The 26,725-nt window shown below is 34.4% G+C and overlaps 1 pseudogene; it reads left to right on the top strand.

Annotated features, from left to right (window-relative positions):
* Positions 1–535: 535 nt before the first annotated feature.
* LOC105515517 lies at positions 536–1,783 on the top strand (annotated as a pseudogene).
* Positions 1,784–26,725: the final 24,942 nt, after the last annotated feature.

Below are 26,725 nucleotides of genomic sequence, written 5' to 3'. Positions count from 1 at the left end.
AACATGGCTTGTTGAAATCAACAAAGTTTGCCTATAAAATTCACCTAATTTGCTAGTCTAGCAACTCTATCAAAAAAGAAGTTATTCTTTGTGAGCTCATGCTGGCTCCTAACGATCATTGCTTTCTCTTCCAAATGCTCCCAAAGCATCTGTTTAATAACTTCTAGAATTTCACTAGGTCCTTTCATGCCATGCCAAGAAGTTTGGATTTTATCTTATGTACAAAAAGGGAAGAATCTATGTGTTTACAGTTATTTTATAGTTATGTGTTTTTTTCATTAAAATGTACATTTCTTGAAATGAGAGATTGCACTTATTTATATGTCAACCTAAGTATAAATACATAAGTAATAATACTCAATACATGCTAGTTAGATGGGTCAAAAATGTGACAATATTTAAAATATTTTGAGGAAACTTTCCATAATGCTTGGCGAGAGGTGGAGGAGTGGTAGCTGCTGCATCTGAGCGCAACTACTAGGTGCGTTCCTTTGCACACCTTCCACATCAACCTCAACCCACTGGCTGCCAGTAAAAAACGCTGAAAGAACCCACTTTCTATGATGTTTTGGGGGTTAAACCCAACGCCACTCAAAAAGATCATAAGAAAAAGGCTTATAGGAAACTGGCATTGAAGTACCACTCTGATAAGAACCTGAATGAAGGAGATAAATTTAGGCAGATTTCTCCAGCTTATCAAGTTCTCTCTGACGCAAAGAAAAGCGAATTGTTTGTCAAAGGAGGAAAACCAGGTAATTAAAGAGGGTGGAGCAGGTAGCGCTTTTGGCTCTCCTGTGGACATCTTCGATATGATTTTTGGAGGAAGAGGAGGAAGAATGCAGAGGGAAAGGAAAGGTAAAAATGTGTGTCAGCTGTCAATAACCTTAGAAGATTTATATAAAGGTGTGGCAATAAAATTGGCTCTGCAAATTAAACCAAAAAAAATGTGATTTGTGACAAATGTGAAGGCAGAAGTGTTAAGAAAGGAACAGTAGAGGGCTGTCCCAATTGCATAGTTACTGGAATGCAAATCAGAATTCATCAGATGGGACCTGGAATGGTTTAGCAAATTTAATCTGTGAGCATAGAGTGCCAGGGCCATGGAGAAAAAATCAGTCCTGAAGATAGATAAAAAAGCTGCAATGGAAGGAAGATAGCGAAAAGAAGATTGCACAAGTCCATATTGACAAAGGCATGAAAGATGGCCAGAAGGTAACATTCCATGGTGAAGCAGACCAAACAACCAGGATTGGAGCTGGGAGACATTACTATTTGTGTTAGATGAGAAGGAGAATGCTGTTTTTATTCAATGAGGAGGAGAACTTTTCATATGTACGGACATACAGCTGGTTGAAGCATTTCGTAGCTTCCACTCTTAATGACTGAACTATAGTCATCACCTCTCATCCAGGTCAGATTGTCAGCATGGAGACATCTTGGGTGTGCTAAATGAAAGAATACCAATTTATGTAGCCCATATGAAGAGTTGCCAAATTATCTAATTGAAGGTAAACTTTTCCTGAGAATGGCTTTCTCTCAGCTGATGAACTCTCTTTGCTAATAAAACTCCTACTTTAGAGGAAGAAAGTAGAAGAGACTGATGAAATGGATCGGACAGAACTCGTGGCCTTTGATCCAAATATAAGAAAAGATGATACCATGACAATGGAGAAGCATATGAGGATTATAAACATCATCCTAGAGGTGGTGTTCAGTGTCAAATCTCTTAATGGGGCCAGTGAATAACACTCACAGTTGGCATTTTATGTGCAGCAGTGAATGAGTGGAGGGCTGTAATTATAATATGCTTACTGCTTCTTATTGTTTTTGTTTCAATAGTCAACTATAGTAGTGTTTTAAGAGTCGTATTAGTCTTTTTCATGCTGCTGATAAAGACATACCTGAGACTGGGAAGAAAACGGGGTTTAATTGGACTTACAGTTCCACATGGCTGGAGAGGCCTCAGAATCATGGTGGGAGGCAAAAGACTTCTTACGTGGCAGTGACAAGAGAAAAAGGAGGGGGAAGCACAAGCAGAAACCCCTGATAAACCCATCAGATCCCATAAGACTTACCCACTATCACGAGAATAGCACAGGAAAGACCAGCTCCCATGATTCAATTACCACCCCCACTCCCAGTCCCTCCCACAACACACGGGAATTCTGGGAAATACAATTCAAACTGAGATTTGGGTGGAGGCACAGCCAACCCATATCAAAAGTTAAATGAAGAATAAAGGCAAATATAAAATCTCTGACTCTGCACTGTATGTATGATGACTTCAGTGTGCAAGATGAAGTTTAATATCTGTAAAAACTACTTTAAAAAGAAGTTCTATTAGCATTTGTTAGGCCAAACCTTGTTATTGGTTTCATCTGTGTACATGAACAAACTTGAACTGAAATGCTAGGTATATGTCTAGGCTGCAGTGTATGACCTTTCATTCTTAATCTGTAAAATTAGAACTGTATTTAACCGGCAATTAGAAACAAATAAATGTAATTTGTAGAGAAGTGTTGGTTTGTATATTATTTATATTATATAAGTTCCATTGTGATTCCTCTGCATTTATTCTGTTGCCTCAACCGTTACTTGAAGATGGCATAATATAATTTAGGTTGTGGTATCAATGATATAAATGATACTTTTCTAAAGAAGGAATTTTTCATAACATGCTGCTTCTCGAGGGCTTGAACTTCTAGGATTGTGTTCCCTTCTGCACACACACCCACACTCACATGTGCATATATACCCATATACATAACTTGACCAGTCCTAGTTATTTTTACTCCTTTCTCTTTGGACCATAATATGCCCCTAAGTAGTAACTTCCAGAGATGGGTAACTTAAAAGTTAAAGGAAAGAGGCCTCGACATGGACTATTAATTTTCATGTATACTATAGAGAGTGTTCCTTTGGTATGTTACAGGCTTACTTTAAACCTTTTGACTTATGCTCCAGAGTAACTGTAATTTAATGTTTGTAGTATAGCAAATTATAATGAATAACTGTAATTGTATGTTTAAAAGTTTCATCATATGTTCACATGCTTAAATATGAATATCAGAACTCAAGTAATTCTTGAAATGTATGAATGTGTCCTCAACATACTGATTACAAAGCGTTTCTCAAAAATATTTTGAGTAGGTGAGCTAAATAACTAAGCACATATTTAAGAAATGTTATTTTGAATAAAAGACTGAAAGGAGATGGGGAGTAAGTAGGTATAAAGCTGCATTCTGGGAGACTTATTAAGAATCTATTGAGAATGTTAAGAAAAGATGGGGACCTGAGTTAAATAATGATGGGAATTTATGGGGGTAAATGGGATAAATAGATGATTAATTGATAAACAGATAGCTATATGTGTGCACACATATGTGTGTGCCTATATGTACATGATTGATTAGATCACATAAATTCAAAGATTTGTAATGACATCCAAGTTTTGGCCTTAAGTATCTCTATGTTTCAGGATATTTAAATTAAATTAATTCCCCTGTATGACTATGGCTTTAAGTGCAATAAGATGGTTACTCCTTGTTCATAAAATGTAATTGCTTGGGGCAGCTCTGTTCAACAGTCACTTAGGTTCCTAAACTGACAGGGATTTCCAAGCTTTCAATTTATGGCAATCAAGTTTGTCACAAGATTCTCGTCAGCTAAAAGAAAATTCAAATGAAGGAGCATGCATTGGGAATGTCTGGGACCATGTATGGAAACAGAACACATCACTTCCTCTCAAATTAAATCAGCTGAAAATCAGTATCCTATGGATACACCTAAGCACAAGGGAGGCTGAAACATATTTTAAGTGATTAAGAATGAGGAGAGGAATATAAATTTAGGTGAGCACTTGTCATTAGCAAAAGAATGGAAAAAGGGAAAATAATAGATGTTATAGGGCTATAAGTTCATTTTGGAGAATAAGCCTGAGGTACTACTTAAACATACATATAAAGACGTGCCTATTAAGAGAACAGAAATACAGTTTCTAAGGTCTAGTGGGAGGTTTGCTTGGACTTGCAGATTTAGAAATCATTGGTTTCTAGATCATTGAAGTCACGAGTGAAAGGATTGTAAAATTAAAGTAGACCAGGTGAGAAAAGGAAAACGGAGGAAAGAAGAAAAAGCTTATAGATAAACCTTAGACAAAACAAAACCCAACAAACTTAACACTGTGTAATCAAAGAAAGACTCTGAAAAAGAAAGGCAAATCCCAGGAAAAACGTATCATGGCAGCCAAAAGACCCAGGTGAAAGATAATAGCATAATAAATGAGAGTGGTCTTCAGTTTCGAGGACCACAGAAAGATTAGGTCAGATTAGGATGGAAATGTATTATTTGCTTTTGGCAACACTGAGACAGGTGTGCATTTTAATAAACCAGTTCCAATGGTGTTATGAAAGAGGAATTAGATTAAAAGTTTAATAATTAGACAAAATAGATTGTGGCCAGAAGGATGAGAGAAGGGAAACACTTTTGTTTTTGACACTATAGTTAAAAAACACATCTTAGGCATTTTATACATTTGAAAAAGAAAATATCAGAGGTGGAAATAATTTAGACACAGGTGAGAGGATATGGAATCTCAAGTATGAGTAAAAGGATTAGCCTCATGCAGGAAAAGGGGTATCTTTTCTTTAAACAGTAGGAAGGTTAAGAATCACCATCTCACAGTACTCTGAGATATAATTTGTTGAATTTTTAAACTTTGATTTACTTAAATAGCTTGAAAATCTTTAAAATATAGTTCAAATTTAATTTTACAGTTGTACCAGCTATTTCACTTATTATATTTGTTAATAACCTCAACCAAGAGTCTTATATTGAATGCTTATTATGTTAGTAATGAACTAAGTTTTCTTAAAAGTACCAAAAAGAAATAAAAGGCACAGAAAATGTTTCAATGAGCATTAAATAATGTTGCAATTATAAAAAAGTATATATTAAATAATGATGTGGAGATTAAGTTAGGAAATGTTGATCTTAATGTGGGTTTATTTATATTTGCCTTAATAATTTTATTATTTTTAACAAAGTGTATATTTATAATGCTTACGTTAGATTCAGGTTATTGACTTTGTGACTTTGCTCTGCCACCACATAAAGAGATTGGTCTTATGTTTATCCTGTTCATTCAAATCCAATTATACTCACAGTAGTAAAGAATAGAAAAGTAGCTAATTGTTGGGTGTGAAATTTAGAAGTTTCCATTTTTTATAGTTACCTGGAATAAACAACATAATGAGCTTGATTCTTTCCACCACAGGGTGCATGGACTTAAATTTGTTAATAAGAAAGAATTTTTAGAATCATATTAGGTTAAATATCTTCACAGTCATTGAGTTTAATCATATTTTTCTAAAGTTTGGTTTCTAGTAAGAGTTTGGAATGAAAAAATGATAAAACAGTTTCACTCACTCGGATTCTTGACTTTCCAACAAGAAAGCTGAAGCAGTATGGCTTATTGGGCACAGAGGTTTTAGAAATGCTACTTTCTTTCTCACCCCTGCTAGAATCTGAATAAGAAGAGAATTTGGTTTCTGACAAAGCCAGCCTCAACAACTAAACTGGTATGGGGTCCATAATGATGTTCATTATTAAATTGAATAATTTGTACTCTTAGCTTCTTACATTTCTTTGGATTTCCACACGTACACTGACCACTCATTTTTTACACCTGTTAAAGAACATCACAGTTATATGGACTCTTAGATTTTAGAGCTCCTATAATCCAAAATTTCACTCAAATGGAAATCAAATCTGTAATCTTCCTACAGTGGATGACCAATTCAGACTGGACAATGGTCCATAAAAGTTCCATATTTCCTTGCATTTTTGAAATACCATTGCAAAGGATTGTACTTGTAGCCAGGAAACATCTTTAAGGCAGGAAAGAGTATATGACTTTCTAACAATTGTTTTAAAAACTAACGAAACAGAACAAAATGCTTCTAGAGATTAACTTTCCACTTGAGAGCTGTGACTCCTGAATGAACCTAGAGTCTAGTATTCAAATAAGTGTACTGCCTGAGTACATTTTTATTTCAGGACTGATAGATTTCTTGTAGGCTAATCATTGAAATGGCTCAAACCTGCAGTTTCAATTTTACCAAACCAGGCAACACTTCAGTTTGCAGCTCTAAAACTAGAATTTACTGACAGGCAAGCCAATGCAAATATGCACCGTAGGCAAATGCCACTGAGTTCTTCCTTGTGAGGGAAACCAATAGCAGTGACAAAACAATGTGTATTTTAACATGCTTAAGTGTTCTAGTCAAAAACTTGGGTTATACAGCTTTCAGAATTAACAAAAATATTCATTTGTATTTTACTGAGAAATAAATTTTTTAAACAAAATGTGGTTCAATTTTAGACAATATCAATATTTTAACTGACTGCTAAATATTATATTTTCTTTTAAAAAATAAAACACCCTGTGAGCAAACTCAGAAACCTTTAGCTTAATATGTATTCAACAGTCATGACTGATGGTAAACTAAGAAACATAAAATATACAAGCAAAACTATGCATATGGTCTCATCATATGCTTAGATATTTTATTTATAATCCATTGATTTATATTCATAGTTAAAATATAACATGCATAAAATATTTACTTATAGTTATAGTTATATATTTATGGGAAGAAATGAAAATAAGTTTCCAATGTCTACCAAAAATATCTTCACTAATGATTTTAGAACACATTACAATGGAATATCTAAGGCAAAACTTACAACATGAAGGATAAAACTTTTTATCCCTATGCTTACTTTCATGAAAAAAGAAGCTATTTGGTAGTAATAGGAAAGTAACCGAAACATATTTTATTTACTAGCAGCTAATATTGCAAGAAAATGAAACTATCTTTATTTAAAAATGACTCTAGTAACTGGGACAATTTAAAAGGGAAGATAATTCTTCTTGGTTAATAAAGATCTATGTGTCAAGATATTCACTAGATGGATATATAGCATTTATATGTGTATATATATGTATATACACATATATATGTAAATCTCATAGCTTGAAAATTTTTTTGTATTTCTCCCTTATAGCTTTTATTAAATGCATATTCCTTAAAGCTTCTTCACACCTGTAATCCCAGCACTTTGGGAGGCCGAGGCAGGCAGAACATGAGGTTAGCAGTTCAAGACAAGTCTGGCCGACATAGTGAAACCCTGTCTCTACTAAAAACACAAAAATTAGCCTGGCATGATGGTAGGCGCCTGTAGTCCCAGCTACTTGGGAGGCTGAGGAAGAAAAATTGCTTGAACCCAGGAGGCAGAGGTTGCAGTGAGCTGCGCCATTGTACTCCAGCCTGGGTGACAGAGCGAGACTCTGTCTCAAACAACAACAACAACAACAACAAACAAACAAAAACTTCTCTTTCACCCCCTCCTCACTCTATTCTCTTCCCTACTTTCCCCCACCCTCACTGCTAACAACTGAGCCTCCTGAAGGGCCAGTGTTACCCTGGGCTATATTAGAGGATCAGACAATCTTTTCCAAATGTAACTCTGCATTCACAATTTAACTTTAAAATATGACATTTTGTGTGCTTATGGAAATCAGATACCAGAATTTACAATTAGACAATTTTCCAATGATGAAAGGTCATGTAGGAAAATTGTAAAGAGGGGTAAATAGCCAACATAGAATATGTAGAATATGAGACAGGACAAGCCCAGAGAAAAAAGTACTAAGAGGGTGAAAATTTCATGGCAGAAAGTTTTGCAAGATATTTTGAGAAAAAAGTAATAACATGTAGGGGCTTTAAAAATATAATCAATAAAAGAAGGGAGGGCTAGGTATAATGATTGAATGTTGATAAGTGACAAAGAGAAGGCAAAGACACTCAACTCTATTTTACTTGTCTTTGCTTGTCATTGTGAGTGATCTATGAACTAGAAAGGATAGAATGAATGCTGTTGAGAGAACTTTAACTTTAAAGCGGGTGAAAAGATTGCAATAGTTGCTCTGAATAAGTTTAGCAATTCTGGCTCGGATGAAATATATCCCAAAACAAGAAAGGAATTTGCCCATGAGACAGTGAGGCTACTGTAATTGATATCTAGAATTTTAAAAAGAAAAAAAGGGAGCTACATATTACAGGATGTTTCTTAAACTAACAATAGCAACAATAATTTATGAAATGAGAGGAAAAAGGGAAGAGAAGTAAATTTCCTTATAATGACTGATTACTGAGTGATGTTGATCTCAGACCAAATTCAGAACCAATTGTGTTATGGAAAGTAACAACTATTCAAAACCAGCATGGAGTCACTAAGAATGAAATATAGAAAATGAGTTTTGTAATCTCCTTTCAGGGCAATGAATATGTCTTCATTGGATGTACCTGGTAGAAATAAAAGTGTTTTTTTCTTTCTTTAATTTCTCCTTTTGGCAGCCTAGCAAGACTAAAGATCAGGATAAATCTAAAAAAACAGTGTATCTAAATTTCATAAAAATGTTTTTTATGAATATTTTTGCATAGTGTCTTGGAATAAAAATAAAACATTAATTGTAGTATGACGTGGGTTAGTGGTTCAATCTAGTTAACGGAAAATAAAATGTGATTCAGACCAAGCTGCAAGTAAACCAGCTATGCTGCAGTTAGCCTTAAGCCATTCTGAACAGCTATGCCTTATCGGTTAGAATGAGGAAGACAAAGCTACAACCACCAACGCAAAACAGTGGAACAGAGTCTATAGAAAAGCAGAGACACCAAGGTGCCCAACCACATCTAGAAGTCAGCCAATCTTGCCATCCTTTCAGAGTAAGCACACAAACACAGAGCTGGTGGAGACAGGATAAACTTTGCATAGATACAGGATAAGGCTGTAACATTTAAGGCTTACCTTGAAAATGCCAGATAGCAGAGGAGTGTCTTAAAGGTCTATTTTTCTAAGAACACGTGACTTCACATAAAATCCAGGTGATCGGGCAGCAAGTCATGGTGTAGTCTCCAACGGCTATGGCAACATTTCATAATCCAAGAAACTGTCAATGTCCTTTTACTCAAGGAGGCTTTCAGATCACATATTAGGGGTTACAGATTATAGTTGATATTTAATATTCAAAAGACACAAAAATATCATTTAATTTGCATAGACTTGCAGCCATGTTTTCTGGAAATTTCCTGGAAAGGGATACTGGCAAGAAGCAAGAGGACTTTACTCATCAAATTAATGGTAGTAGTAGAAAGCATAGAAGTAGAAAGTAGTAGCAGTAGTAGTTCACCAGGGTCACTACTAACAGCAATCTGGGTTTCCCTTTGGAGTACTTATCTAAGTAACTACCAAACACACGATTCTGTGCAGAAACCTAGTCCTTTGGACTGGACCAACATGAAGATGGAGTTCAATGGCACTTATTAATTTATTAATTTGTGAGCATCCAGAAACCCACCTTTCATCTTTATGTGCTAGCTTTGAAGCCAGGAAGGAGACATAAAGAAGTACTATGGACCAAGCAGCTAAGAATTGCATCATGCTCCTTGGGCTTGTAGTTTCGCTTGCAATTACATTCAATTAAGTGAGAAGGAACTGGGTAGAAGACATGGTTATACATAATATTTCTATTATTCTGTTTCAGCTGGTAAGGGCCTGAAGTTATCAGTGAAGAAGATCAAGAATTCTAATGTCAATGAACCTTGGAAGGCTAGGCAGGTGTAGGAAGGATGAATTCTAAGTCCACCATTTGTAAACTATATGAATTTGTACAAGTTGAAACCATTTTCAGTTGTATATTCCCATATGTAAAAGGGGAAAAACTGTACTTATTTCACTTCATCAATAAAATAAGGTCATCTGAACTAAATCACATAGCACAGGGTATCATTACTTCAGGTAGAAAGCGTTAAGACCACAAAGATCACATTCATTTTTTTCCAACATCATACAGTGCCTTGCACAATGTAGAATATTTGTTAAATTAAGAAGTTCTATCATATTCACAATTTTTGAACAAATATTTGCATTGAATTAGGGAACATATGTTTAAATAGGCAGATGACACATGTTTGGCCAACACACACTGGTTTTAGAGAGACAGCATTGCCTGTGAGAAAAAGTATGGTCTTTGAAGTAAAATGAAATAAATAGAAAACTTGGTGCTACTGCAAATGATTCCATCATAATCTAGCTCTGTGACCTTGGATATCTTGAGTCAAGATATAAAACATAAAGCTCCAAAACATGGAGCTTCAAGTTTTTTTATTTTTTGTGACAATAGGTGATTAGATTATGTAATATTAAAAGTATTCCTTAAATCTGTGCTTTTGTAATCATAATTTTTTTTTTACCTAGATTTGAAGTAAAAGAAACCACTGATTTTAACAAAATAATTCTCAAAATAAGACATTTTCTTCTCAGTTATGGCACATGCTTGTAAATATATGGACCTATATATATTATTAGCAATGTATATGTTTATGCATATTTATCAGACAAGTATTGAAATCTTACCTGGGAGATGTAACCTTATGGCATTCTTTTATTTATTTCTTTTGATATATTTAAGAACCCTATAAGACATTCAAATGTGAATCTATTTGTGTATGGTAATATAACACAATTTTATAAAAGAAGAAATATAATGTATACTTTATTGTAAAAATAAACTGAAAATATATTGATTCATAATATTTATGATAAATTAAACCCTTATATATTTCATCTCCTATAATGTTGTCTAATTGTTTTGAGAATTTTTACCCATATTGTGTCAGCAAGACGTCATATCTTATCTTGAGAAACTGATGTCAATTAATCCAGTGATCTACCTGGTAACCAGATAATCTATTTTTACATACAGATAAATGTATTACATTAATGTCATCTCAGGAAGCACTGAGAGAATTCTTAAAATTGAAGAGCACACTTTTTTTCTTAATCAAATAAATTTAAAATATTGATTGGAAAATGCTAAACTTGCAAGTATGTTTTCTTAAGTCCATACATTGACTATATTAAATAATAATAATAACAACAGCATTAAACTACATTAAGGACATGACTTGAACTAACAAAGCTAGGAAATTTTAAGGTGATGTGGAAATTTATCATTCATAGCAGTTTCTAACCATTAAATCCCTTTGAAATCATAGTGACATTTTCTGCTTTAAGCACCATAGAATCAAGACATTCAGCCAGTCCAGGCACTGCATAGAATCTATAAAAAGAGCAGGTGTTTTATGTGTCTGACCACAGTGGATTCACTGAAAAATGATGCTTCATTATGAATTCAGAATTCCTCAAGCATTTCCTCTTTCACACAGCATTGTTGACATTTGTATTGGAGTAAAATCCACATTTAAAAGTGAAATCCTTTACAAACTACCTGCCTTCAATCTCTGCCGTCTAGTCTGTCCCATCTGCTGCTGGGAGCATATCACTTCCCTTCCTCAGCCACTTTAAGGATTCTGATAAATATAGAGTCAAAGTTGCAGTTACTCTTTACTAAATTGTCAAAAATTTAACATCTGATTATAAAATAGTAATAATAACAATTATACTGAAAGAAATTTATTATTAAATAATTATTAATTTTGGTAAGCACCATTATTATGAATATCAATGGTTAACTTTTATAAAGTGTTTGCTTTTTGCAAAGCACCATGGTGAATGAAATACATTCTTTCATTTATTATATCAGAGATCCCATTTCAAATTTGTACCACCACAATTGACTCAGAAGCTTTGTTTTATAGTACACTGAATTAATGTATGTTTCTCAAATGCATGCATGGTTAAGTAATCAGGTATCTAGCACGTGCCTATTATGGTTTAATAGATTAGCTAGATATAATACAAATGAGTTTACAATCTAATTGGCAAGACAACATAATGAAATAATTTTTAAAAATACAACCTATGTATAAACGTCATTGACGGTCTTTCTTTATTAAATGGGAAAAAAGTATGGTTATGTGTATATCTAAGACCTCAGAGACATAAACTTGAGATATGGCTGACAGGCTGGCAATATTCAACATTATCCAATTGTGCTGCTCCATGCCTGAAATAAGCAAATTGTTTGGGAGAAGCTTGATGTATCTCCGTTGCCTTTGAAGACCCGGGGGAAAAACAAAACAAAGCAAAATACAACAAAAACTCAAACTGAAAGACTTAAGAGTATCTGTGGACTAATTATTTTTCCAGACTGATAGCTAAAACTTTGGGAAAGAATGAAGAAATGGAAGCTAGCTGTTTTATTCATAGTTGAGGATATCATTTTTCTGGTACTTTAGTTACCATGACAAAGCAATGGGCAAGGAGACTGGTTGCTGCCTCCTCACATGGTGGAAGGCTGAAGGGTAAAAATGGCCGAGACAGTTTCTTCAAACCCTTTTACAAGTGTCTTAATCCCATTCGTGAGGACAGACCCCCACTTCTTAATACTGTCTCATTGGGTCTTAGGTTCCTATGAATTTTGGGGGGACACATAAATTCAAACCATAGTAATAGCATATTAAAAGCATAAGTATTAATACGACTTGGTGAGCAGAGCAATGTGAAGAGAAATGCATGATGTAATGGATTGAATGTTTGCATTCCCCCAAAATTCATACGGTGAAGATCTGAACCACAATGTGATAGTGTTTGGGAGACTATTTGGTTTAGAGTGGGATTATTATCCTTATAAGAAGATACAGCAGAGTGTTTGCTCTCTCTAGCCTCTCCATGTGAGGACACAGCAAGAAGGTGGCAGTCTGAAAGTCAAGAAAACAACCTTCACCAGAACCCGAGCAGGCTGACACCCCAATCTTGGTCCTCTGGCCTCCAGAACTGTGAGAAAATAATTCTTTGTTGTTTAAGCCATTCATCCCATCTTATTTTGCTGTAACTGTCCAAGCTGACTAACATACATGTCTCTAACTTATTCAGTGAAAAGGAGTAACACAGGAAGAACATATTGAGAACATTAATAATTTTATGCTTTATTGTTACACGCATGATTTATGAAGCCAGGTAAAGAGTCTGTGAGTAGGGCTACAAATAAGAAAAGTAAAGAGAATTAATATTGTTGTGGATTCATGTTGTACCAAAATCTGACTGTTAGGAAATACAACATAAATATAAAATAAATATGATTTGAAAGAATGTCTCTGATACATATACATACACAAACAAAATGAAGATTATGGTTAAAAATTTGAAAAAGATTTCCAACTTAACACAAAACCATCTGTATGCAAATAATGGAGAACTTGAACTCTGTGAGCATTCGTTTGAAATCTAATTCTGCTAAAAGGATGGCATCTAATAAATTTGTTATTTACCTTGCTGACAATTTCATCTTGCATGAGGAAGCAAATAGGCGATTGCTGGATTTCATTCAGACGGGCAAAGAAAATTGGCTGAGGATGTAAGAGTGATGGAAAACTTTCAATTAATGTGGTTGTGTCTATTTGGAATCAGGAAGGACAGAGTTGCATAGCAGACTCAAAGACATACTCTAGATTATTCTTATGAAAGCTGAAAAAGGTGAATGTGATCCTACAATTTTCATAGGTAACTCTAAAGCATGTGTCAAGAGTGTTGAAATGTTCTGAAATACTTTTTTATGATACATTTCTGCATAACGATCGTGTTTAGGAGACAGCAAGTGGATCCTATATGATAGTTTGGGGGAATCTACAATAAGCTTGAATCTAAAGCAGCTTTCCAAAGATGAAAAGCAGGGCACAAAACCAAGACAAATGCAAAAGAAAACCAAGAAATTTTAAGAATAGAAATGAGTTAAATCCAGAAATAAGTTACTCAGAAAAATGCTAAATTCTATTGTTAGAACAGAAAAAGAATATATATTAGCAAGGTAACTGTGACATCTTAGAGACAAAAGTGCAATATTCATGGAAGGTAGAATCAAAGCTAAATGATCAATTTCTGAATAATTTTGCTTAGTTCAGTAAGACGATTGGTCTTCACCAATTATCTCCTAATAATCTTTTTTATACACCAATAATTCAGAATACAAGCCTGAAGTTGTCTCAGATTGAATTCCACAGAACCAAATACTGAGATGGAGATTCGTATAAAAATGATTTGTTAGGAAACGTTCTTGGTGGAGTAGTGGCGGGAATAAGAACGTGGTGCGGAAAACGAAGTGTATTCACTTCGTAGGGCTGCTGCAACAAAGTGCCACAAAGTGGGTGGCTTGAACAACAGAAATGTATTGTCTCATTTTTGGATATTTGATATCTAACATTGTGTGTTGGCAGGGTCGGTTTCTTCTGAGGGCTGAGAAAGTAAATCTGTTCCATACATTTCTCCTAGCTTCTGGTGATTTGCTAACAATCTTTGCCTTTCCTCAACTTGTAGATTCATCATCCCATCTCTGCCTTCATCTTCACATGGCATTCTCCCTGTATGTGTGTCTGTTTCCAAACCCCTCTTTTTTATAAGGCTATCAGTCAGTTACTAGAAATCACCCTAATAACATCATTTTAGTTTGCTTACCATTGTAAACACCCCGTTTCAAAATAAGGTCGCCTTCTAAAGTACTGGGAATTAGGACTTCAATGTATCCTTTCTGAGGGACACAATTAAACCTACAACAAGACAGGAAGCCAAACAAGGGTGTAATGTCTAGCTAAATTCCTTGTTAGATAATTTGGCACAATTCCCCAGGAACTCTGCAGAAACTGTAGCCTGCATTTCAGGGTTACCTGTCCAGGAACAAGAAAATGGGAGTATTTATTCCACTGCACCATCATGCTTTGGTTAGTGATTGCCCTGGGTAAGCATACGTTTCCAGACACTTCCAAATCTAGACCTAGCAGTCTAATGCCAAGACTCTAGTAAAGGACTGAAGGAACTGACATTTGGGGTGGAAAGCACATTGAGAGCCAGTAATGCATGAAAATGACAGAAAGACTTGAGAGGCTATAAGCAAACACCAACAATGTCTGTTTCAAACTGTCACAAAAGAGAAAATAATTCATTTAAATGCTTTTACATCTCCAGGAGTGGAAGAATTCTATTACAGGATGCTTAAAAATATATTGTAATTTTAACCATAAAATCACTGTAAATAGTCTTTGAGAAATATGGGAAATACAAAAGATTATCTAATATTGGTGATGAGCACATGTTCTATTTTTGAGAAGACAAAGTATTCATTCTGGTAAATTTGATGTATAATGAGAGTATTTAGAAATGACATCACTTGTCACTGTTAGTCAACATGAATTGTTCAGGAATTCATTATGAACAGTAAGAAAAAATAACATAATGTCTTTTCAAATGCATTTCAAGGGGATATTTAGAGGGTTGCCTGTTTGAACAACTTCATAGGTGCCATTTACATGATGTTCCAAGAAACTATGTAGCACACAATTTTCTTGGTCATTTATAGTGGACCTGTACATGTAGGTATGTGTAATAATTTATCTTGGCTTTAAGAGTACATTTAATAGAGATTCTAATATAAACACAATAGAGAAATAGCTGTATCTATAGCAGATTAGACTCTATGTTGATGAATAGAGCTGTACAGAGCTAGGAGGTCAGTAATAGCATACAAATGGGTCAATTTTTAGATTTTTCTGAAATATTATCAATTGCCTCAGTAAAAGCATATTTTATTAAAATGTCTTATTTACTCAATTATTTGTTTTTTTTAAAAAAAAAAACCCAGTGCATTGAACACCTACAGCATGTCACAGCTATTATTGAATCTGAGAAACAAAGTTGAAGGACATGGTCCTTTTCTAAAGGTGCTTACAGCCTGGCTGGAAATCTACCTTAATAGTAAAAATAATACTAATTAAAATGTATCAGTTCCTATAAGTAAATCACTAGGCAATAGACTTTACAATCAGCAATAATTGCTAGGAACAGTTCATATTTTCTCTCCACTTTTACTTTACAAGGAGAAGTGGTGCTGATTTTTTATGCAATCCAAACATATTTATTGAGTGGACTAGATTTCTGGAGGTCCAAACATTAATAGCAGTGTAATACATCTGACATGGTCGAATGTGCCATCAATCTTTTTTTAAGATTATTTTGTTCTATATACTTGGAATTGTAAGAACAACTCAGAGATGATAAGGGCTGTTATGCCATCCATACGAAGATTTGGGGTAGTCAGCCAAGATCAGGCCTCTTAGTGACTGGTCTATTCTACCTACTACAGGCTCTTCCATTCCGCAAAGCAGAGAGAAATAAGATTTGCGTTTGGTCTTAAAAGGAATGGAGCAATAGAGTCTACCAACTTCAGGCTTAATTTGAAGTATTAGACCTACCACCGATATAAGTAAAAGCAATCAAGCTTGATTCATTAGAGTTCTATGCCATGGTTAAGGCAAAATCCTTACTGGTAACAAAGTATGTTCCTTCTCTGCTTTCCATATATCTTAGAACATTAAGTTTTTAGAGTGGATTTTCTGGAAATGGCTTCTGAGATAAGAAGTTGCATGAAGAATATTCACTGAGGAGTGATTGTTCTTGTGTAACATATTTATAAGAAAGTGAGGAACATTGGACTGGGCAGAAGGTGAAGTTGACCCTCAATGCAGTTGTGACAAAATGCTTAGTTATTATTCAGAGTCCTGGATATGGAATAATTAAAAAAAAAAAATTTGTGCCAATTTGTAACACAGAGGCTAACCTTTTGTTTCTATTAGTCTGTCATTGGCTGTGAGTGGCCTCTGAGCAAGGGATTTCCTGGTGGCAAAAGACAATCCTGAACGTGGGGAAGAGCTATCATCTGTCACCAGTTAATACTTCCAGAATTTGGAGTATGAGTGATAGACTTTTAAAAATGATTCTGCATGGCACTACAGTATTCATTAGAGTTGATTAAAAATATTGAAAAAAGAGGAAGGACAAGGTGGGAGAAACTTTTCTTAGATTCTTCCAACAAAAGAACATATGCAACCAAAATAGTATGGTTGTTTGGGGGAACACATAACAGTCTAGATTCAGGGTAGGTTAACAAAAAGAATGTAAGACACAAAAGACTTCAACAGCAAGGGACTGATGTGACTGGAAAAGTCAGACATGCATGGTGGAATTGTGGAGAGCCATCTGTTGGGATATTAAAGATTTGTCCCCATGGACATCAGTGTAAATAATACAGTTCTACAGACTAATTTCTTGTGCTCTTTTTAACTTTGAGTTTTACCAAAACTCAGTATAGATTACTGAGATTTCACAGGCTACCAGAATCAAAAAGTTAAAGTTATTTTATATATACGTGTGTGCGTATACATATGTGCGTGTGTATATATTACATGTGTGTGTACACATGTATATATATGTATATTATATATGTGTGTACAGTATGTGTGTACACTCATATATACAGACTTGTTCTTTTTACAAGGAAAAGGATATATTTATATATGGTTGTTCTTGCTAAAGAAATAAAATAGTATCTATTATATAGCAAACTTTAAAAATAGCTGTTGAATTTTATGCCATAAATTTCCCAAAGTTCAACATTTGGGGAGTTTGGTTTTCAGTATAATAACTTACATAAGATCTTCTGTGCTCTGTTATGTTTTCAATATAACATTACTTGATTATTTTACAGGTGTCTTATTCGGTTTAGGCTGCTATACCAAAATACCATAGCCTGGGTGGTTTACAAACAGCAGAAAATTATTTCTCACAGTCTGGAGACTGGGAAGACCAAGATCCAGGTGCCAACCTATTTGGTGTCCAATGAAGTCCCCCTTTCTGGTTCACAGATGGCTGCCTTCTTGTTGTGTCCTCATATAGCAGAAAAGATGAGGGATCTATCTGGATTCTCTTTTTATAAGGGAATAAATTCCACTTAAAAAGGTTCCACCCTCATGATTTAATCAACTTTCAAAGGCTCCGTCTCCAAATACATTGAGGATTAGGTTTTAACATATGAATTTTGAGAAGACACAAAGATTTAATCAATAGCAGATACTTATATTAAGTACTATAAGTATCTTAAAAACTTATAAACTTGGCTGTTTTTAGGGAACTCATGTTCCAAAAGGTTGATGTTGATCATAATCACAAAAGACACAATTCCTAATGCCGTAATCCATAATGTTGAAATCCTAAAAAATCAAAATCCTTAAAGTCTAAAATCCCTAGTGTTTAAAATCCTGAAAATTACAATGCTGAAAGATTAAAATCCTGAACGTTGAAATCATTAAAGCTAGATTCTGGGGAAAGGATGAGTGTGTTTTTGGTTGTATGCAGGATGGTTGCATCATGTTAGCCAAAACTATTACTTTGTTATTGTCTTTATTTGGATATTAAGTTTCAGTTAAGGAGATGTATACAGGTGCCAGGTTGACAAGGGGTGGACTTCTGGACTTCCCTTTAGGGGTCAACTGGACTGACTAAGGAATATGTAGAGACCTGGTAAAACTTTATTTGGGGTGTATCTGTGAGGATGTTTCCAGGGTAGATTAGGGTGTGAGTCTGAGTGGATTCGGTGGGGAAGGTCTGCCCTCAGTATAGGTGGGCATCATCCAATTGGCCAGGGACCTGAAGACAATAATACAGAAGGTGAATTCTCTCTCTGAGATCTGAGACGGACTTTTGCTTCCTTTGACATCAGAACTTCAGGCTCATTGAACTTTGGACTCCAAGATTTATACCAGTGGCCCCCTGGGTCCTGAGGTTTTCAGCCGTGAGTAGAGAGTTACACCCGCGGCTTTCCTGACTCTGAGGTTTTTGAACTTGGACTGAGCCCTGCTACTGATATCCCAGGGTCTCCAGTTTGCAGATAGCAGTCATAGGATTTCTCAGTCACCATCATTATCTGAGCCAATTCCCCTAAAAATATCCCCCCTTATATATCTATATACATACCCTATTGGTTCTCTGGAAATCCCTGACTAATACTGATTTGATATTGGGGAAGCCAAATCTAATTCCTTCTTATTGTATTCCTTACAATACCATAAAATTGCCCCCTCACAAAAAAAGCGGTGATATGTTAAGTGTATGAGGCTACTTAATGGTGAAAGATAAAAGTTTAAAAGCTAATTATTATTGATGCTGTGAAAGCAGAAAATCACTTAATTGCAACAGTTGAGCAATAACCAGACTTTCAATAGATAGCATATTCTTACAAAATAGACCACAATCAACTCTCTAAAATACAAGTGGAACAAGTGTGTAGAAGATCATAGAAGTGAAAATGTAGGTGAAAAATACAAGAAATCATCCATGCCAAATTATTCAATTGTGTACGTCTTCTGCCCATTCCCACACAGCGCCAATTTGCTAGGCCATATATTTTATCTTTGCAGCATTTCCAATACTGAAGGTATAAATTGTGTCTAGACTTTCAGAGAGTTCTAATTAATTTTATACATTTTTGGCAGATTTGACTCCACAAAAGTGCATTATCACAACGTTGAGTTTGTGTGTTAGCATTTTGGGTAAACATAAAACTGTTTGAAATTTCTCAGCACAGGGAGAGATTTCCTTTTTTGTGAATCTGTATTTGTGAAAAACAGAATTTTTTGAGATCTTTGCTCTTTGGGTGATTGCATAAATCGTGGTGACCCGTCTAGATTTTTTATCAAGCTCGTCAAAAGACTCAGATTATCTATCAGAATATTTAAATGACCGTAGTTATAAGGCCAGATGCACATAATTACCAACCATAGTGATAAGTGTTTATACATTTTGCTTTTCGACCTATCTCTTTATGAATACAGTTTGTCTATTCATAACTGTTATACTCATGCAACATCCTTAGTATACCTGAGTGTTTATGCTTGCAAAAATACGTACATTGTTTTTGCCTATTTAGTGACCTATAGAGTTTTCTGTCATGTTTTGACGTTTTCAAATAAACTGTCTTTTAAAAATGTAAATAAATATCTTTTAAATAACTTGTAAACATTATTTTTCCAGAATTATATTTTTGTAGTTTTGATCTCTTGGGATTATACTTTTTGGGATTTTTGAATTTAGAGACTTTTATCTTTAAGGATTTCAACATTCAGCATTACGGCATACAGGATTGTGTCTTCTGGGATTTTCACCCAAACTCTCAAAAGTTGCCTTTCATGTATATATGTACTTCTTTTTTGTTGTTGTCTATATGTGTCTTGAATATACTTAGCTTTTTCTTATATTTGGCATATCAAGGTAATTTGTCAAAGTTTACAATGTTTCTTAATATTTTCTGAATTATTTCTGTTATTAAATTCTACAAATCTCTCCAATTTTCTCAGATAAACTAAACCGTTAAACCTAACTTTTTGAAGACATGTAACTGAATTTGTTTACAAGTATTTAGCATTCCTAAGTGTCTGACATTATTTTCTCTACCAATTTGTTGATTGAACTGGTATGAGAGAATAAGTTGTGATTAGATGTTAGTATCTTATTAACAAGTATTATTATTTCTTTCTCCTTTTACTCCTTCATTTTTGTCTATATTTCTGAAGGTAAACTTGTGTCATGCTTAAATTTTAATTTTGGTTTTGTAATTTTTCAACACAGTAGACCTCTCTTCCTGTTGGATTCTGTCCTGTAGACCACCATATACGCTTTGGAATATATTTGAGGAAAGTTATAATAAAATATTCTATGAGATTTTTAGAGAGATGAATGAGTTAAAATATTTGAAAAAACAAGGACAGGACAGAAAGCCCTCTCATTGTTCATCAAGGCTAATTTGCATATTCAAATTATCAAACACGATGTATTTCTAACACTTGAATATATATGTATATATCTATAAGCATACACAAATACTGTATATATTTTCAATTATATGTTGGATGGATTGAAATCTTCAATGAATTAAATGATATAGAATAGTATCTACATCTTTTAAGTGGATGTTTAAGAGTGCTAAGCAACATGTGAAACAATTATGCAAATATATGCACTAATATATTTAGAGTAATTAGATGCCATAGAAAAGAAAGGAGACCTTCTGGTGTATGTTAATTTATTAGCTTTGCATTGATATATGATGAAAATCTCAGTTTCTATTTTTCTTTCAGCACTAACATATTGTATGTGGTTTACATATATTTAAGGAAATAATTTTAAAACAGAATTTGAATATTTAGAGTTTATAGAATGCTTTTTTGCAAAATTAAACTAAGGTAAGCTATTAAGTGCTTATCCCTAGGTTTTATTTAATGCCTATGAGACAGAAAGACATTATTTGGTATATGATGTGTTTACAGTTTATTTATAACTATTTATTTGATTTATTGCCAAATCTATACTAAATTTCATAAAATTTATATTTTTTCAAAGCCCACATAGCAACCCAAAGATTACATGATTAACCCTGAGTAACCTCAGAAATGAGACTTCTCCCTCTTAGATGAGAATAATATATCCAGGGAATGAATCAGCCCACTCATTTGGGCTACATGCTCAGTGCTGGGTCAAATACTGCATTTATAAAATGTTTATAATGGCACCTATGTCCTCCCAATATGACCTACAGAGGTTATGGTCATTACCAAAGAAGCTCCATACCATGAGACATGGGATCTGGCTTCCCCAGCAGCTGCTCCAAGGCACCATACATTCCAGAAGTACTGAAATTGGGATTTAACCATTTCTGCCACTTTCACAACTCCCTTGGGGGAACTTTCTCCAATGAGAGCTTAGAAAACAATAAGGGAGCTAAAGATAGGCAGATAATTTCCCTTCCTATCTCCCAATGACTGCTCCTAGTTTTCCCTCAATCCTCTCCAGAATGATCCTTCCTAGATGAACGATAGTGACAGTGAAGCAGTGACTAGCTGGATAACACATTATCATGTATTTGCTCCCATTCTCTCCCAACACACTGAACTTTTCCTTCACTCCTTCCATAGTATTACACATCTCACTGAAGAGTCAGCAATTACTCTTTGACTTCATTTCCTAGGGATTCCAAGCTAAGATCAACACTATCTCATTTGTTTATTGTGTTCATTGCTTGTAAGATAAGTTCCACGAGTTTTAGTGTTTTCTTTACTACTATATCTCCATTGCCTAAACCTTCTTGGCTTATGCTAACTCCTGGATAAATAATTATTAAATTCAAAATTAATGGACTCCACTTTAGGTTACATGGCCTCAGCAATACTATTACAAAAAGAAGTGCAAAAGAGGACTCTTACGACAGGTATAAAATGAGTACTCAATAATTCTTCAATAATATTGGGAATACAAAATTGATTCCATGTTGTATCCTAGCCATTTACTCACTAGTATCTGCTGTGTGTATAATGCAGGTTGCTCAAAGTATAGTAATAACAAGAGAAAATCTTTGTCTTCAGAAAACATACAGTCTAGCATAGGCATGCATACATTCATAATTGCCTTAAGACTTTTCAGAAAATCTAATATATTATAATTACCTCATTTTGCATGAGATAAAACAACTGGGCTTTATATAGGTGATTTCCATCCTATTGCTACTTCTATTTCTAAGGTAGAGGTAGTTACCAGGGATGGAAAGTCCACTCCAAAACAAACCACTTTGCTTAGATCTCTAGAGCACTTTGCATATTGAAATCTTGCAGCAAGCTAAGATGGAGTAGAAACACAACTCAGCAGTTTTCCTCTCGGTTCTAGTATTTATTTCTCCTTTTCCATCTGGCAACAAGAGAAAATAAACAAAGGCAACAGCATCTGTTGCTCCTGCTGCTTTGAATTAAGCTGACTTAGTTTAATCAGTTTGCCCCCATTAAATCCATTGCTGCACCTTCCCAGGTATTAGTCTGACCTTTAGTTTGACACTCCTGTTTGTTGGCTTTACCAGATTTTTTTTTTAAAGACGTAAAGCCCAAAGAGATTGCAATTAAAAAGTCAAAGATGTTTAACAGCCTTTGCTTTAGTTGTATATGTGCATATAAACATAAGGTTTTTAAAATCCAAATTTCCATATTAGTGTCTATATTTAAAGCACAAGTAATAAGCCTCTGATATTAAAAACAAGGGATTGCCTAGAGATTTGTTTTAAATGATAGGCTTTTGAAGCTTTGGTGATGGTTGTGGGGTGGTTCTCCTTGATAAGGAGATGGGATGTAAGAGAGATTACTAAATGATTTTGAGTTTCGGGAATGCACTGGTTTTTATGCAGGTCTTTATATGCTTGAGCACACAAATACATTCCATAAATCTGTCTTAGTTCCCCAGAACTCAAGGGTAATGTATTTCCTCTTGAATTTCTGTCCCGATAACCTGATCAGCAACACACACACAGACACACAGACACACAGACACACACACACACACACACTCCCCTCATAAAAAGCAGTCCTAGCTTAGAGAAAGAGGTGTAATTTCTAACACATCAATCTAAAGGTGAGAGAATAAGAACAATTTCTTCTCAGGAAGCTGTCTCTGGGTATTCAAAATCTCTTCACATGATTGTAAAGCAACATTATACCTGTAAAATGTTTAGAAAGTTTGTTCTTTATTTTGAAGTACTTAATTAGAAATAAGCTTAATATGAAAGGTGTTATGTAATTAAACTTGCTGACCATATTAACATTTAAATGAGAACAAGCAACATCAAGATATTCAGAATTCAAGTTCAGGAGAAGATGTTCTCAAGACTCTGACAAAGAAAGAGCATTTAGGATCTATACTTACAAGGTTCACATGCTAATGATCACTTTCACTCATAAAAATACAGCTAGTAAACATTGTCCAAAAATACTCTAAATCATAGCCCTCAGTTCCAACAACTTCAAATTCAACCAGTATGTTTTGATGGTTAATGAACATAAAGTTTACCAAGTTAAAGGTTAAAACATACTACTGTAACAACTACTCGTTTTTAGTAAATACGCAGTATTTTTTTTAAACTCACATTCTGCTACTTGCTAGTGTTTTTTATAGCGATGAACAGTTGTGTTTTGCTTAAACAACAGTTGTGAAATGTCTTGTGCTGATACTTGGTAAAAACGGAAATATCAACATTGTTTATGTAGGATTTTCAAGCTGTAAATCAGTCAAAGGTACGTTCTGTTCTGCAGTCTACCTATTAAGTATATGAATGGGCTTTTCTGATTGGTGTGACATTTTACTTGACAGTGTCAAATATCAAAGACAATAATACCCATTTAAAAGTAAAACAGAATGAAATGTTCATCGTTTTTGTCAAATACAGAACAAATGATCCTTGTAAGAATAAAGCACTTTGCTACTCTCAAATCATCCAATATTCAAGAGCGCATTTACCACCAGTCATTAAAGTAATTTTGTTAAGAGTGATTTTTGTGTACTAGTGATTTTTTAGACTTTTTATTGAGAATGTGAAGTATTTTACTCTTTAAATTGAAATTCGGTCATAAATAAACATCACTGGATGTTTTTAAAAATTAACTTGCCTTCAGAATTCTTTCCTTTGTTCTGAATCTCTTCCTTTTTACAGACTTATAGAATAGAGGAGAACAGAAATTTCATGAGTGCCTACTATGTGGCAGATGTTTCACATACATTGTCTAAGTTTATTCTTCTAGTAACCCTGCTATCTTGTTAATTGCATTTAATAGGAGAGGAAAAGGAGCCTAAGTGAGATAGAGGAATTTTTGAATAATATGTCACCTGCCTGCTCCCTCATTCCACGTGTGTAGGGAGCAAAGCCTGTATGTTATTCATTGTTGTCTTGTCAGGAACAAACATGAATTTTGCCACCCAGGAGTGAGGGCCCAGTGGTGGCTGAAAACTGCCTCAGGTAGGTTTGTGATTGAAGAGTGTTTCCCCCTGCTGGGGTTGGATTTTTTTGGGGGGGAGGGGTCTACTCAGACTTTTGTATAGTCTCACCCACTATAAAATGGAGATGGCAAGTCCATCTGAGATTGTTGTAAGGTGAGCATGTTGTGCATATGTCTGTCACAAATTAAACAATTGGCAAACAGTATTCATTATTCTAATGATATTCCATATTTATTTGTTGAGCACTACTGAGGAGAATACAAAAACGCTTTTGATTTTATGAACTTCAAATATCTGAGACAGGTCTCAGCTAATTTGGAAAGTTTATTTTGCCAAGGTTGAGGATGCGCACCTGCGACACCGCCTCAGGAGGTCCTGACCACATGTGCCCCAGGCAGTTAGAGCATAGTTTGGTTTTATACATTTTAGGGAGACTTGAGAAATCAGTCAACATAGGTCAGATGAACACTGGTTTGGTCTGGAAAGGCGGGACAACTCGAAGCAAAGATCAGAAGACTCAAAGCAGGGAGGGGGCGTCCAGGTCATAGGTAGATAAGAGACAAATGGTTGCATTCTTTGATTAGCCTCTCTGAAAGAGGCAATCAAATTGCATTTATCTTGGTGAGCAGAGAGGTGACTTTGAATAGAACAAGAGGCAGGTTTGTCCTAAGCAGTTCCTAGCTTGACTTTTCCCTTTAGCTTACTGATTTGGAGGCCCTAAGATTTATTTTCCTTTTACAATTTTCATGCAAAATGAGCAAAAGGAAATATTTTTGAAGAAAAAAGAAAAATATTCTAACCACTAGGTTTGTGAAGCCTTTGTGCCGGAGCCCATTACTGCAGATTTTTATGAAACTGGAAGAAAAGCCTTGCAAACGACCTATTTGGGGACATTCATTTTCACTTAAAGTACAGTATCAAATGAGGTTTCATAGGGGAAATAAACGAACAAGGCAGAAGAACACATTCTTTCATTTTTATGATTCTATGTAATGAAAAATTATTTTCCTAGGCTCCTTAAATAGAAATATTTAAATTGGTGTATTTGAATACATATAAATAATTTACCAGAAATGAGGGCAAATCTGACAAAAATGGGATTTTCTTCATTGTGTATACAATAAAGCTGTGTTTGTAAGAAACCATTTCAAGTGTCTTCTGAGTTTGAGTGTTAATTAGCAGACTTTTACTTTTTAGATTACGGGTCATACTTTCATCTAATTTCCTACTGAATTTAATAATTAATTACATTTGCTCTATGCTTCGTTAATTCTCTGGAAACAAATCACAGTTTTAGTGTCTTTTATGCATCTAAATTTTAAAGTTTTCACTTTCTTGAAAAATAAATAGATCATCTTTTGGAGAATCACTTCTATTCCAAAACTCTATTTAAATAGAATTATACATTTTATGTAATATTTCTTTATATATTAGAAAGACATGTAAAATATATTTCTACAGCATATAAGATAGAAATGTGTATAGCAATTTAGTAAATACTAACACACACAAAGATAACAGTAAGAAAGCTGAAAGCAACTCTATTCAGTAAAGAACATAAATATTTTGAGCAGTAGAAGTTCTTTTTTAAATTATCTTTTAGAATCGTCCTGCCCTCTACTTTATTTGGAAGTTACAGATTGGTTAGTCACAGAGTGATTGTCAGAGATCATTTATCTAACATTTTATTCATTAATGAACTTTGCCTGAAACAGTTATTTCACATTTATCATTTATTAGCTGAAAATTTTCTTTCTATATGTAATAATTTTTATACTTAGATTGATCTATTTGGTTATCCTGAAATAGTTTGCACAGAAAAAATACAGGATGAATATTAACAACTTTTCTTACCTTTTTTCCCCATTATCTCTTTCATGAGTATCATTTTGAAATTAAGGGTTTTTCTATTTCAATATGGGTCAATCCACTGTAGTTACTATTCTTTCCAATGATCAGATTGTTCTATATCTGGTCACTCGAAGCTGGTTTTTGTGAGCTCCTGTGTCATTTTTCTTGTTATTTTATTCTCTCAGCTTTATTGAGGTATCGTTAACATTTGGCAAACTACACA

The sequence above is a fragment of the Colobus angolensis genome, unplaced genomic scaffold, assembly GCF_000951035.1.
Source record: "Colobus angolensis palliatus isolate OR3802 unplaced genomic scaffold, Cang.pa_1.0 Scaffold261, whole genome shotgun sequence".
NCBI lineage: Eukaryota > Metazoa > Chordata > Mammalia > Primates > Cercopithecidae > Colobus > Colobus angolensis.
Note: the sequence above shows the minus strand (reverse complement) of the source record. Positions and strands in the feature narration are given on the sequence as shown.